Source organism: Crinia signifera, chromosome 19 (assembly GCF_055691185.1).
Source record: "Crinia signifera chromosome 19, ASM5569118v1, whole genome shotgun sequence".
Classification (NCBI taxonomy): domain Eukaryota; kingdom Metazoa; phylum Chordata; class Amphibia; order Anura; family Myobatrachidae; genus Crinia; species Crinia signifera.
The window spans coordinates 15171832-15187599 of NC_139226.1; the positions used below are offsets into that span (position 1 = coordinate 15171832).

General features: G+C 46.5%; 1 protein-coding gene across 3 annotated transcripts in view; it reads left to right on the forward strand.

Annotated features, from left to right (window-relative positions):
• The first annotated feature begins 2170 nt into the window (after window positions 1–2170).
• MAG (myelin associated glycoprotein) overlaps window positions 2171–15768 on the forward strand; it is a 93477-nt gene continuing 79879 nt past the window's right edge. For 2 of the 3 annotated variants that reach the window (XM_083162090.1, XM_083162092.1), the window contains exon 1: window positions 2172–2386. The gene's annotated coding sequence lies outside the window, so the exon portion shown is untranslated. Of the gene's footprint in view, window positions 2387–15768 lie in introns of all 3 variants that reach the window. The other variant, XM_083162093.1, reaches the window with a different exon arrangement.

Below are 15768 nucleotides of genomic sequence, written 5' to 3' on the forward strand. Positions count from 1 at the left end.
CAGTCGCAAGAACTTGTATTGAGAAATGCACGGGAACAATTGCAAGTGCCCATCGCAAGTGTGGAAATCGTATTTCAATGGGTGAGACTATGGTCACTCAAAAATGTCCAGTGTAACTAAGACGCCGGCGATATTTTACTGCGTGAAGATCGTAGTCGTAGCCTGAGTCACCCTGAAAATGGGTGCAAGACATCTGCGTTTTTGTTAGGGTGTGGGTTCATTCTATCCCAAACCACCTGAATTTTGTGCATCCGAACCGAACCAAAACCTGGTCCAGATCTCCACGTGGAGGTCCGGTCTGAACTGAGTCTAGATACGGGTCTGTCCTGCTTTCACACTGCAAACCTGCTTGAGACCTGGTATTCATGTGCGGTGTGAAAGGGGTATAAAACGGTCATATATCGTTTTAAATACCGTTTCCAAATACCGGGTCTCAAATTTTTAGGCAATTTAATTTCACTGTTTAGGTCAAAATCTTACCACATCTTACCAAAATCACTACATCAGATCAGACCTCAGGGAGACCACTTACATAGATGTTACTGCAGGGGATGCAGGTTAAATCCCGGCGGTCGGGATCCCAGCGTTCAAAATCCCGACACCGGAATCCCGACACTTTCTCCCTCCGTGGGTGTCCACGACACCCCTGGAGGGAGAATAAATTAGCTTGCCGAGCGTAGCGAGGCACCGGGCCCGCTGCGTGGCGAGCGCAGCAAGCCCGCAAGGGGTGGCGATCCACGTCCCCCCCTTGTTGGGATTTCGGCGTTCGGGATTCCGGCGTCGGGATTTTGAACGCCGGCTTTTCATGTCGAATCCTACTGCAGTGTCCCTATGTCCATGTGTCCTTTCATGGGGTTCAGCCCCAAAGCCTGAGCACTTAGCTGAGGAGGTGCGGTGGTCATCTGCTAGGTCCTCAAGGGAAACTTGGAGCTCAGAATTAGGAATAGGTCAGTTTGGAGAATGGTCACTTCTTTGCATAAAGTTCTTGGTGCATATACTTTATTAACTTCAGGGAGTCCGGGTACCTTGTATAGCTCCAAAAGTGGTCTACATATAAGATGATGGCCAGTTTGGCTTGCTGCGGCTCCATCCAGTGGCCTAGGCCCAAAGTCCTGCAGGCGACATACAAGGAGTGCGCCTTGGTAAACTGTCCAGGCAAGGTTCAAAGCATTTGGGACTATGGTGGATCCAACCCCAATATGTGATATAAGGCTGCCAGAGCCCTTCAGACTCACATCCCATGTGAAATAGAACTCCCATCTTAGTAAATTTCACCCCTAGACGAGAAGCGAGACCCTCCCGCAGCGTAGCTGTGCGGTGCACCAAAAGGGGTGTGGCCTATGTAAATTAGGGTTGTGATACATGCAAATGATGCCCCCGTCCAGCCACGCCTCCTTTTACACCCGCAGTGGCACGGAATAGACACAGTGCGCATGTCTATTCCTTCAGGCCGGGGGGACTCCCAACTGGCACCCCCGCCGCGGGACACTGCCGGCCCTGGGCGGGTGGCGGGACTGTCCCAAAAAGCCGGAACGGTCCCGGAAAAAACAGGACTGTTGGGAGGTATGCCCTAGATACTTCTGATTAAACCCAATGGGTGAAATGTAATAGGATGAGAGATTCAGAAAGTGAGAGATTTAAGGCGGCAATCATTTACACTGCAAAATCAAGCTGGTTTTGCTGTGTAAATGATTGCCGCTTTAAAAAACCTGGAGATTTCTCGCTAAATCTCTCACTTTCTGAAACTCTCATCCTATTACATTTCACCCAATCTATTTAGAAGAAAACAATATTGTCCGTCCCAATTCCTCCTTTTTGTTACAGTTATACGGAACATGAACGAGGGACTAACTACCAGCATTTGGGTAAAAGTTGATAGTCTTAGGCTAAAGATGTTTTTTCTGGTTCATCTATTGACGATTTTACGCGACGATCCTCCCAAACCCAGCTCCTGTTCTTCCTGAATAACTTAAAAGAGTTTTTAAATAAGCAATTGATTTTTTTTTAGGCTTCTTAACATCTTGGAAGTTATTCGTGGACGCCCGAGTGACATAATGTTGTTTTCATTTGCGGCATGCTTATATACGGGGCTCTTTCTCTGTATCCTCATTGATCGGATGCAGGCCATCTCCTGGTGGCCAGACCCCAAGCCCTGAGAGAGTCAGAGGTTAAAGGGACCGAGTGCAGGCCGCACAAAGCTCTGTTTGTGACTCAAACGGGGACCCTGTCCGAGGGGACAATCCTCACAGCTCTGTGGCTGTTTGTCCTTTGTGCCAGGCAGAGGGTGGTATTGCTTGGTACCGTTGGTGTGTAGACCAGGGATGACAGAAGCAGCATCACATTGTGACTGGCAGAGGATATGGCAATCCTTCCTGACTGACCGCTGGTGAGTACGGCTTATAAAATCCTCCACTTAATCAAGGAATTTTTTTGTATTTATTTTTGCCTTTTTTGCGGCCCAAACGTGTTTATTGCAGAGTTGTCCGCTAATATGCGGGACTGAGGGATGTTACACAACCTACTTGTAGTAAGTCATTTGTATGTTGCTGTATAGATAACACCACTGATAAAGTACAGCTCATAACTGCCATTTTTCAAACATGACAGTTATGAGCTGATTGGTTGGGGCTTTATCTCTTTCCACATTGTCACTCTACAAGGCTTGATGTCTCATCCATAGTGTAATATTTTTGTTTCAAAAGTTTTGTGCCCGTTATGTTATACTTTAGAAAACTTCTAAACTATATGTAATATATATATATATATTGTGCACTCCCCCATGTAATATGCACAGTACCAGAGGTCGGAATCTGTGGAGATTCTTATATATGTAACAATATACAACAATGACTATGTTCTGCCTTATAATGCATGTTTCCCGTATTGTCACACAAGTGATGATTTATAAGTAAAAACATTAGTTTTTTTCTACAGAACTTGATACAACATAACTTTTATGTCATCGTGTTACATTTTTAAATGATATATTTTAGTTGACAGCATACACAACAGGAGGTGATTGTGCCGATAATGTGCGGGTTGCAAGGAAATGAAGGGACAGATGTACTAAGGAGAGAGATAAAGTACCAGCCAATCAGTTCCTAACTGTCATGTTACAGACTGGCTTTGAAAAATGAAAGTAGCTGATGGGTTGTTGGGCAGTTACAGCATCTTTACACATGAAAGTCATGTGAAAGATCCAATCCAGGTCTTCGAGCAGCAGCAGCAGCAGCAGCAAGGAAACTGATGTAATGACGGTTGGGCTGATTAGCAGCACCTGTGGCTTCCCGCTAAATGTGTTAGGTGATTTGAAAAATACAGAGATGCTGATTGGTTGGTTGTTTCCCTATCTCTTCACGTTATCTCACTCCAAAATTTGATAAATCTCCCTCTAAATCCCTATGGAGATCTGGAAGTGTCTCTTTTGCCCTGTAATGTGCAAGATCATCAATGTTGCTTGTGTCTTACTTGGAGGTGTTAGTAGTTGTATGTATAGAACTGTATATATTTTGTATATATGTGTGTGTATATATGTGAACACCTAGAAATAAGGATTTTGCTGCCTTATTGCCTGGAAACAGAAGATGTACAGTCACTGAAGTGTATTTCACTTAAGTTCGACATACATATAATATTACCAAGTGACGCATTCATTACGGTTGCTGTGGTTTTAGTGTCACTTTGCACTTGTAGCACTGATAAATGAGCACAGAGGATGAACACATTTATATCTAGCTGAATGTGTATAGCTATATGTATCGCTGAATGCACCTGTTTATTGATTAACAGTTGCTTATGTAGCACCTACAGAGAGGTAGGAGGGCCCTGCTCACATTCATTCACAGTCTATAGGGAAATAGTAACTTCATACATGGTAAGGGCTACAAATTGTAAACTGGTCCTGGCATCACATGGATGACGTGTGTGCATCACACGTATGTATTCATACGGTCCCAAGTCCCACTCTGGGCCCATGTCCCCACAGCAGCGAAAATGGAAGTCTAGCGATTTGTAGGCCATTTCCCCTGATCACTAGGCCATGCTGCCAATTTCGATGTGCATCTGCGGCGTGAGCAGGGGGTAAGTTGGGAGTTATGTGTATGTGTCCTGTGCATGGCTGGGGAGAGTAGTAGCAATAAATCCTTACTGTGATTTCCACTGTCAGTGGATGACCATGTGCTCATCCAATCAGAAGCCAGTTGTGATCTAGTGATCCCTCCCTTCTCCGACACAGGAGATGGTATATTAGTCATATTTCTTTTAAGGGATAAAACATACTTGTCTACCTTTCATATCTGCCCCCTGGGAGATGGCGGAGCGCAAGTTTCAAATATCAGGGGATTGTGACTTTAAAAATGAGAGTTGGGAGCTATCAGTGCTTTTAATAAGGTTTTACATTTTTTTTATTTGATCAATGCGCACTCAATAGCCAATCAATAGCCATCGTTGGTCAACTCTTATTTACATCCACAATCACCCGGCTGTGCCTGTTATTGTCCAATGACACATACGTCTCATCATATGACGGAGTTACCTAGAGGCAGGAAATGCAGGTAAACTCCATATTTACATAAGCAGGTTGTAGCAGCCTCTGTGTCGGGGATGCTGAAATACTCTGCAGTCCTGTGCTGGGAATCCTACATGCTGAGAACATGACACTGGCGTATGTATAAAAGGACCTCGGACATACATATCACTAACAATATAGACCAGGAACCCAATCCATTTATCCCTCTTCTCTGCTCTGCCACCCTGTCCCCTCTCCCTCTCTCCTTGGACCCCTTCTCTATCTCTCTCTCTCTCTCTCTCTCTCTCTCTCTCTCTCTCTCTCTCCCTCTCTCCTGTGATCCCTCCTCTCCTCTCTGCCACCCTGTCTCCTCTCTCCTTGGACCCCTTCTCTCTCTCTCCTGTGATCCCTCCTCTCTGCTCTGCCACCCTGTCCCCTCTCCCTCTCTCCTTGGACCCCTTCTCTATCTCTCTCTCTCTCTCTCTCTCTCTCTCTCTCTCTCTCTCTCTCTCTCTCTCTCTCTCCTCTCTCCTGTGATCCCTCCTCTCCTCTCTGCCACCCTGTCTCCTCTCTCCTTGGACCCCTTCTCTCTCTCTCCTGTGATCCCTCCTCTCTGCTCTGCCACCCTGTCCCCTCTCCCTCTCTCCTTGGACCCCTTCTCTCTCTCCTGTGATCCCTCCTCTCTGCTCTGCCATCCTGTCCCCTCTCCCTCTCTCCTTGGACCCCTTCTCTCTCTCCTGTGATCTCTCCTCTGTGCCATCCTGTCTTCTTTCCCTCTCCTTAGACCCGCCTCTCTCCTCTGCCACCCTACCACCCTCTCTCTCTCCTTGGACCTCTTCTCTCTCTCTCCTGTGATCCCTGCCCACTCTCCGCCCTGCCCCCTGCTGTTGACTATGTTGGGGTGTCTGACTAGATGCACTCGACCATTAGTGGTCGCCAATCTAGGCATCGTTGATCCGCTGACCAGATACAAAGGTGCACAAGAACCCCCTCCGCTGCATTATGCAGACTATATCATACAGATTACCAGGCTTTTGCTTTCTGGAGGGTATGGGTCATTTGGTCGACCACTGAAGGTCAACAGGTCCTAGGTTGACACCTGAAATAGGTCGACATGGCTAAGGTCGACAGGGTTGGATGGTTGACACAACCATTAGGTCGACAATGACAAGGTTGACAGTCAAAAGGTTGACATGAGTTTTTTACGTTTTACGTGTCGCGCCTCCTCACATCGGGAACACTATTCTATTCACCCACCACGCGTGGAAGGTAGGGCATGGAATACAGCCTGTCGGCACATGTCGGCTCGAAAAAAAGTAATTAAAAACTCATGTTGACCTTTTCACTGTCGACCTTGCCATTGTCGAATTAATGCTCGTGTCGACCTTCCAACCCTGTCAACCTTATCCAAGTCGACCTATGTCAGGCGTTGACCTAGGGCCTGTTGACTTTTAGACGTCGACCCAAAGCATGTCGACCTAAATAGGGTCACCTAATGACCGTGTCCCATTCCATTCTGTGTCATTCTTTAGGTATATAAGTGAAAGGAGAAAAACAAAAAGTGGAATAATTAGACTGAATTCTCTAAGAATCTCCGCCCCCCTTCGCCGCCCATCGCATATTTAATTATCGCATATGCTGTAACATATGCGATAATTATAGCAAAGGACAGCTCTTGCGTTAAGAGCTGTCCTTTGCGGTGAGAGTCGCCGGGTCCCAGCAGGTCCCGGCGGCTCCCCCCTCCCTCCCACACCCGGCGCTGCTGCTGCTGAGCCGGGCTCTCCTCCTCCCTGCACCCGGAAGAGGATCAGTGCAGGGAGGAGGTCACAGGTCCGGGCAGCACTGCGCTGTGCTGCCCGGACACAGGTGAGGGGGGAGGGGGCGACGCGGGGCGGCGGAGGGTTGCGATAGAAGCCCATTGGCTTCTATGGGGCATTGCCAGATTTTTCTGGCGATGCCCCCCGCCGCGGTAACCCGGCGGGGGATGCTTACAGCATCCCAAAATGCGGTAAAAACCCCGATAACGGGGTTTTTACCGCATTTTTCGCTTAGAGAATCTCCCCCATTGAGTGGAAGTTTTCTTGAGGGGGACAATGTAATAGCAGATAATATTAATAATTATTTCTGCTCAGTATTCACTGCTGAAAGAGACAGGAAGGGTTAAGTTACGTTGCAAGTATAGTCAGAAAACTGAGGGAGAGACAAGTACATTTAGGGCCTTATTCTGCTTGGTGCGGTAATTTCCGAATTCTTTCGGAGGGCGGTTTTTAGCCGTCTGCGCATGCGTAGGCAACGCTATGCACCACGCATGGTCTCCGTACTCTTTCTCACTAATACCGTACAGAAATGTCCACCGAATTGACTCGGGAAATATGGGCGTTTTTGGGCGTCATTCGGACTTACACAAGGGCGTGGTTTCAAAGTGGGAAAAACTGGGCGTAAATATGGGTGTACACGAGGGAGTGCATGAACTCTGGTAGGCGTGCATTCGGACAGCACACCGACTGCAAACGAACCAACACGCATGAAATATGCGGTCTTCATAAGCAAGTTTCACTTTGCGGAGAGCACTTGTTCATGTGCTAGGGCCGGCATTCGGTTCGCCCAATTAGTACGCCCGCACGTGAAGCACTGTCAGCTGAACACAATACAATCCACTCCTCTACTCATTACTCATTAATTACACTCTTTTCATTGCTTCAATTGGAAGCATTGCTGCCTAAAGGGACCATTACTTAAAGGGGTAACAATGATTGAATAGCACTTCACATGATGTAAGGGTTAATGTAAAGTGGTAGTAATGTGTTTAAGTATCAAATAGGATTTTATTAATTACAATTACAAACAATCCCTTTTTTATGAGGTATCCTAATTGCATAAGTGTGTCATGTGACAGATTTATGAGTTCAGATAATAGTCGTGAGTTTTGCGGAAATACACCGCATTGGTGCGTACGGCCTGCTTCCCCTCTGTTCTGATGCTGTAAGACCATGCAGAATCTTTGTGTGGCCACCGCACACGCACGGTTTGGATGTTGTCCGAAAACACACCCTCTTCTTAGAGAACGAGTCCATCCGAATGCGGAGGACCTGTGGGCGTTTGTTCTTACAATGTCCGCACAGCATGGCGTGCAGTACGCTCCGAAAGAATTCGGAAAGTTGCGCACCAACCAGAATAACCTTACAGAGGAGAAAGTCCTCACACAGAACTCTCAAAACTGAAAGTGGATAAATCAATGGGGCCAGATGGGATACATCCAAGGATACTAAAAGAGCTTAAAGGGGAGCTGGTAAAACCAATAACAGAATTATTCAACCAGTCACTAGCTACTGGAGTAATCTCAGAGGACTGGAAAACAGCGAATGTAGTCCCACTGCACAAAAGTGGAAGCAAGGAAGAGGTAAGCAACTATCGACCAGTGAGCCTTACATCAGTAGTAGGGAAATTGATGGAAACACTCTTAAAACAAAGAGTTGTAGAATATCTCAAAACCAGCAATTTACAGGATCCAAAACAGCATGGGTTTACTGGGGGAAGATCATGTCAAACAAATCTTATTGACTTTTTTGACTGGGTGACTAAAGTAATAGATCAAGGTGGGGCTGTAGATGTAGCTTATCTAGACTTTAGTAAAGCTTTTGACACTGTCCCACATCGCAGACTGTTAAATAAACTTGAAAGTTTGGGATTGGATTCTAAGATAGTTGAATGGATAAGATCTTGGTTGCAGGACAGAAAACAGAGAGTTGTAGTGAACGGAGTACAGTCAAAGGAGGGAAAGGTTACAAGTGGAGTACCCCAGGGATCTGTACTTGGACCGGTGCTTTTTAATATCTTTATTGGTGATATTGCAAATGGAATTGAGGGTAAAATGAGCCTTTTTGCAGATGACACAAAGGTATGCAACAGGGTAGACACACCAGGAGGGGTAAAACAAATGATTGATGATCTAGGTAGATTAGAGGAATAGTCAAGAGCATGGCAACTACAGTTTAATGCCAAAAAATGCAAAATCATGCACTTGGGTCTCAGAAATCCAAAAACTAAATATAGTATAAATGGCACTATAATGGAAACTACTGAGGAAGAGAGGGATCTAGGTGTCACTATTTCAGGGGACTTAAAAGCAGGTAGGCAATGTAACAAAGCAATGAAGAAGGCAAGTCAGATGCTTGGTTGCATAGGGAGAGGTATCAGCAGTAGAAAGAAAGATGTAATAATGCCACTGTAAAGGTCATTGGTACAACCTCCTCTAGAGTACTGTGTTCAGTTCTGGAGGCCATATCTCCAGAAGGATATAAATACATTAGAGACTGTACAAAGAAGGGCAACTAAAATGGTGCATGGCCTACATCACATAACATACCAGGAAAGACTAAAAGATCTTAATATGTATACATACCTCTCAACTGTCACGATTACAGCGGGACAGTCCCGATTTTCAGGTCCTGTCCCGCTGTCCCACCCGCAGGCATTGTCCCGCTGCGGGGGGGGGGGGGGGGGGTGGCAGTTGGGAGACCCCCCAATCTAATAGAGTAGAAGAAAAGAAAGAAGGCCTCTTTCTCTAGGCTGCAGCGTGTAATATAAGATCAATACTCCATTATAATTAGTCTAGGATTGCCTGATTAGGCTAAAGCATATAGTGGATTCAAGGCTTGGTGGCTTTATTTCTTTCCTATTATGTCCACTTAGCAGTTGAACAGTCCCAAAAATCTTATGAAACACATTGATAATCTTTGATGTTAGATGTATTTGGCAAGCGTGTTAGTCAGTCACACATACAGGCTTATTAGCCCTTAGAATTGCTCCGGACTGCAGGTGCTCTAACAATCAAGCAAAGCAGCGTTTTTTTGAAATAAAAGTAATTAATACTTAGGCTTCCAAGCGAGTGCAGCACTTCAATGCCCACTGTAGGGTGAGAGTTCGCTGGCCTGAAGCGGGTCCCCAGCTGCTGGTCTTCCCTATATTGCAGCTCCTCTCTGGGACTCCCAGCTCCGGCAGTTCTCCCCGGCTCACGTGGTATCACTTGTTTGCGGAAGTAGAAAGTGACGCTCGATGACGCGTTTCCCCGCCTGTTCCTAATCAGCGGCTTCATCAGATGATTTGTCACAGTGTAGCTCCGTCTATTTGTACGTGCTTGCGCCACCCAGATGGGCGTGGATTTTGCTGTAATCAGATTCCTAGCGCGGCAACTCCGTATGTTATTAACCAAGCCTCGTTTTGACACACAGTTTAGTTATTGGAGAAAGCCAAGCCTCGTTGTAGTTGTTACAACAAACTTTACTATTTTTGTATGGCAACCAAGCCTCGTTATCGCGCCCGGTCTCCATTTTTATCCATATACGTGGCTTCGTTATTTAATGCAGAATAACAGTTTTAAAAAGTTATTTTAGAAAAGAAAAATAGAAACAAATAATAAACATATTATAAACATACGGAATAATACAAAAATTTGCTTAATCGCCATGTTTTTTTATATGCAAAAAAAAAAAAACATTTATGTACACATATAATTACATCATAATTTTGTTCCTAGAACAGAGAGGGAGGGAGAGGGAATGAGAAAATGGGCAGGGGGAGGTAGGGGGAGGGGAAAAAAGAGGAGAAAAGAATATATTTTTTTGAGAGCGATAGAGTATATATGAGAGAGAGACAAAAATCTCCAAACTATCAAAAAGTATACTGATATAGATGTATACACAATATATATAGTAGTATAATAAAAATAAATAAATAAATAAATAAAAAAAAAAATATATATATATATATATATATATATATATGTATATATACATACACACATATACACATACACATACACATATATATATACATAAAAAAATACATATATAATAATAAAAATAAAATACAAATAAATAAAAATAAAAATAATAAGAGAGGAGACAATTAAGGTAGGCAGGTACGCAGATCTGTACTATACGGCACCGTGCGATTCCATCCCGATTCTTGAATAGGAAGTAAATCTCACCAAGGCCCTTCGGTCAGACGGCCGATGTTTGGTGTTTGCGCATTTGAAGAGGTGTTTCTGCGCATGTGCGAACGCCGCGCACATCCGAACACGGCGTGAATTCTGTGCAGAAATTGATTGGCCGGAACCATCCGAGCAGGGGATGGAGAGGGGCGTGAAGGGCTGTTTGGGCTCATTACCATATGCGTACTCCCCGCGTTTTATTGGGCGTTCCCTTTAAAACGCTTGGCGTATGTATGGTAATGTGGCCATGACGCACATGTGGGGGGCGGCCAGCTGACATAGCCGGATGTCAGCTGCCCGCCCATATCCCTGCTGTCATACGGAAACATGTCCAAGTGGTCTGGAGCACTCGGTGCTGCCTGACCGCTCGGTCCATCATTCGATGGTTGGCGACCATCGGAGAATGGGGGAGGTTCCCACAGATGGGGGAGGTGTTCACATGAAACATCCACTCACGGTCCGTTCGCTCTGGGTCTTACCGCATTCGGACGGTGTGAGCGATCCATACGGTAGGCGGGGCTAAGAACACTCAGTGGCCATCTGAAAATATGCATCCGTCCGAGTCAACTACAATGAGGGCCCATGTGTGTAAGGCTGCTGCTGATACTGTAGACGTGACTGAGGAAGTCTCTGTGTACAGAGCTGAGGCTGAGTGACCTCACAGGGGAGCGGTTATGTGTCACAGATCCACTCTTAGTGAAACCTTTATTCGTTTGAAAGTGAAACTATCTCCACCTGTGCAGCAAGGAAAACAATGCGGGGCTGCTCAGCCAGAAGCAGGCAGCTGGGCCAGGAGCTGACGCTCGCCATAGACCGCTCGGTGACATTCCAGTAATGTGACCCTGCAGCTACAAACGTCTACACTCGTTATCTATGAAATAAATAAACCACCCGCTTCTACTACTCACAAGATCAATAACAATATAAATTATTCACGTGGCTGTATTATATTACTGCCAGAGCTGGTTGTGACTCACGCTGGGAATTCCAGATTCCTAAAGAGATCTACAGCATCGGCCTGAGGAAGTGCAGAGGATACCAGGAAACGCGAGAAGTCTCCAGTGCAGGGACAGATTAACAATGGGGTGGATGGAGGTGAAGCTCCAGGCCCCGTCATAAAAATAGGCCCATTGCCATGACAGCATGATGATCACCAGAGAGACCCTAGCTGGTCACATGGCTGCCCATACATCATAAATATTACAATTGCATTTCTATTTTACACAAGTTTTGTACTTTTATATATGTTGGGAGACACTGGGGCGTATAGTGTATAAGCATATTGCATGGGGCGAGATGCGGGGCTAGAGGTGGTGGGGGCTTCCTATGACAAACAGCACAGAGCACGGTGCTGCGCACACGAGGAGGGGGAGCTGGAACATCAGTGTGGGCCCAGTGAATTATTTTGCCCAGGGGCCCTCACTGATGTTGAGACGGCCCTGTGGCCCCGTACCTATTTGTTTATGCTAAGCATCCATTCGCATCTGTGCGGGGAACTCGGCGAGCAAAGGAGGGGGGTGGGCATCGCATCCACCGGCAACACTGCAAATTTCGCAGCATTGCATGTGGACCAGAATAAGGTGCCTAATCCCTGTTCTTGTGGATTGAGGAAGATCCTCGCCTAGACACATCTGTTCTTCTTGGTATATAGGGGTTATTACTATGATGGGACCAATCAAGGGCCTATATCTGATATCCAATCAGATATAGGCCCTTATTATTGTTCACTCGCAAAGGCATATTCCTACTCAAATGGACATAACCATGCTGCACTGCAGGGGGGCAGATGTAAGATGTGCAGAGAGAATTAGATTTGCGTAAGGTATTTAGTTTCTGTGCAGGGTAAATACTGGCTGCTTTATTTTTACACTGCAATATAGATCTCACTTTGAAGCAAAACCCCACCCAAATGTACTCTCTCTGCACAAGTAACATCTACCCCACCTGCAGTGCACATGGTTTTGTCCATTTAAAAAGGAATTTGCCTTTGCGAGTGAACCAGAATAAGGGCTTTTATCTATTATCTTCTTGAAGGTGCTAAATAAATAAGTAGATTCTGATTGGTTGCCCATAGCAATTTCCCATCTTCACTAGAACTCCCATCTTAGTAAATAACCCCCTATGGGGAACCCCCACATATACATCTGTACGCTAGCATTGTTCTACCACAGATACCGTAGGCCGCCTGACTCCGACCAACACACATTAAAAAAATGCAGCTTTATTGACCAACTTGCACAAACAACATTGGAAACACTACAGTATACATAATAGCATTGTCCCCACGCGGATTACATGCCCTGAAGATTTAGGGCCGCCATGAGTGGTGCAGGTTCCTTATACCACTTTTACACCAGAATACCGGGTAGGACCCGGGAAATCGAACACAGGAAATTGCCAGGGCATGCCCTGCCTCAGACCCCATTTACACTGCAATTCAATCCGGGTTATTCCCGGGTAAGGCCCTTTCACACTGAAAACGGATCAGCCCTGTCTTTCCTTGCTGGTGTCATTAAAAATGGACCTTTGGGCTGTTTGAGATGAGGTCACAAGAAAGGGAAAAGGGAGGGAGTGGGTTCTGCTCCCAGCATTGCAGCAAAGATGGCAGACGGAGTAGCTGTGTTGCAGTTTGTGCTGTACTTTTCAGCAATTGAGAGTTTGAAGCAGCTTCTCACCCTGTGCTACTTGCTTCACACTTGGAGGAGGAGAGCACAATTCTTGGCTGAGAGGTCTAGATCTCGACACCAATATTTGTGCCGAAGGAGAGAGCGTGGTAACGCTGCTGCTGCGCTGCTACATGCGCCCTGTGCGGGTCTCCAGCAGATGACATCATCTGCCAGAGCCGCAGAAGCACCAATCAGCTCTTCACGCCCCTCTACCCACCAAATAACCCGGATAATGACCATTTACACCACCCTGAGCCCCGGATAAGCCCTGTGTCCGACCCTGAACATTTGCCGGGTCAGATTCCCGGGGAACAGTACCCGTGTTATTTTTTTTCAGCCCATTTACACCATGCTCTGCCCCGGACTGGAGCGGCAATATCCCGGGTCCAACCTCTGGTGTAAAAGGGGTATTAGAGGATCACCTGCCCAGTGGCGTCATGTGGCAGTGCAGGATTTCCTCTACCTGCAGTTCTCTGTTAAGGTGCGTACACATGTACAGATGTATCTGTCCAATCTATCTGGTTGGAACAAAAACCTAGAAATGTATGGGAGCAAATGTTATTCAAAAATGTCCACCCAAATTCAGAAAAACAGAAAAAAATATATACATTTGTCAGAATGATTGAAACAATTTGTCTGACTGATCACTGCCCGACGCATTGTGAGCGCAGTGAGCGATGCGAGGGGATGCGGTGCACATGGAACTGTGCCCATGTTGACTGTGTTGACATTAAGGTAAAAAAACAGTGAAAAACCCCATGTCGACCTTTTGACTGTCGACAAAGACATTGTAGAACTAATGACCTGTCGAACTGACGACCTGTCGAACTAATGACCTTTCGACCTAGAACCATGTCGACCTTTTCTTATGTCGACCTAATGGTGTTGACCTAATGACTGTCGACCATCATGCTGTAGACCAAATGATCCCAACTCGTATGCACCTTAATATACGGCTTGCTCAGACTGATGGCGGTTTCCAGCATAGTCTGCATTCCCGGACAAGTTCTCTCTTGATCTGACATGATAGCAGTGTTTATACCTAGTTATGTCAGTCCCTGAGATAAATATAGTTTGCAGCTTCATTTCCTTGGATGTGACCAGATTCCACCTGCACGTTCTCACTGAGGGCCAGATGCACTAAGCTTCAAGTGATTAAAAGGAGAGTGATAAACAACCAACCAATCAGCTCCTGCCTGACATTTTTCAAACCCATCCTGTGACATGGCAGGTCAGAGCTGATTGGCTGGCTGTTTATTACTCTCCATTTGATCACTTTTGAAGCTTAGAGCATCTGGCCCTATGACTTTCCAGTGTGTATGGACAATTTTGAATTAAAGTGTTGATTGTTATGAAATAAAAAAAGTTTGGGGGGGGAGATGAGGGCTCTGTACCAGGGCCTGATTAAGGTTTCCAGCCACACACCATAATGCCCCTTACAAATTATACCGCACACCATAATAACTATTACATATTATGCTACACACACCATAATGCCCATTACACATTATACCACATACCGTAATGCAGCACATTACATATTATGCCACTCACCATAATGATCATTACACATTATGCTGCACACCATAATACCCCTCACGCATGCCACTCACCATAATGCCCATTACACATTATTCCCCACACTGTAATGCCCCTTACACATTTTGCTACACACCACTTGCATAATGCCCCCAGTAGTGCCCCTCACACATAATGCCCCCAGTAGTGCCCCTCGCACATAATGCCCCCAGTAGTGCCCCTCGCACATAATGCCCAGAGTAATGCCCCATACACTTTGCCCCTTACAGATTGCCCATATTAGTGCTCCACGGAGGAGAGGAGAGAAGAGGGAGCAGAGCACTCACTACCACAACCCTGGGTGGTACGCGCTCGGCTACTATGCTGCTAAGTGGCTGATACCAGCGCCGATAGACATTTGAAATATGGTGTCGGATCGTGAGCCAATTGGACTGAAAGCCAATCGCTAACTGCAGCTGGGGACAGAGGATCCTGCAGCTGGGACAGAGGATCCTGCAGCTGGGACAGAGGACCCTGCAGCTGAAACAGATGACCCTGCAGCTGGGACAGAGGATCCTGCAGCTGGGACAGAGGATCCTACAGCTGGGAGAGAGGATCCCTCAGCTGGGACAGAGGATCCTGCAGCTGGGACAGAGGATCCTGCAGCTGAAACAGATGACCCTGCAGCTGGGACAGAGGATCCTGCAGCTGGGACAGAGGATCCTGCAGCTGGGACAGAGGATCCTGCACCCGGGACAGAGGATCCTACAGCTGGGACAGAGGATCCTGCAGCTGGGACAGAGGATCCTGAAGCTGGGACAGAGGATACAGCAGCTGGGACAGAGGATCCTGCAGCTGGGACAGAGGATACAGCAGCTGGGACAGAGGATCCTGCAGCTGGGACAGAGGATCCTGCAGCTGGGACAGAGGATCCTGCACCCGGGACAGAGGATCCTACAGCTGGGACAGAGGATCCTGCAGCTGGGACAGAGGATCCTGAAGCTGGGACAGAGGATACAGCAGCTGGGACAGAGGATCCTGCAGCTGGGACAGAGGATCCTACAGCTGGGACAGAGGATCCTGCA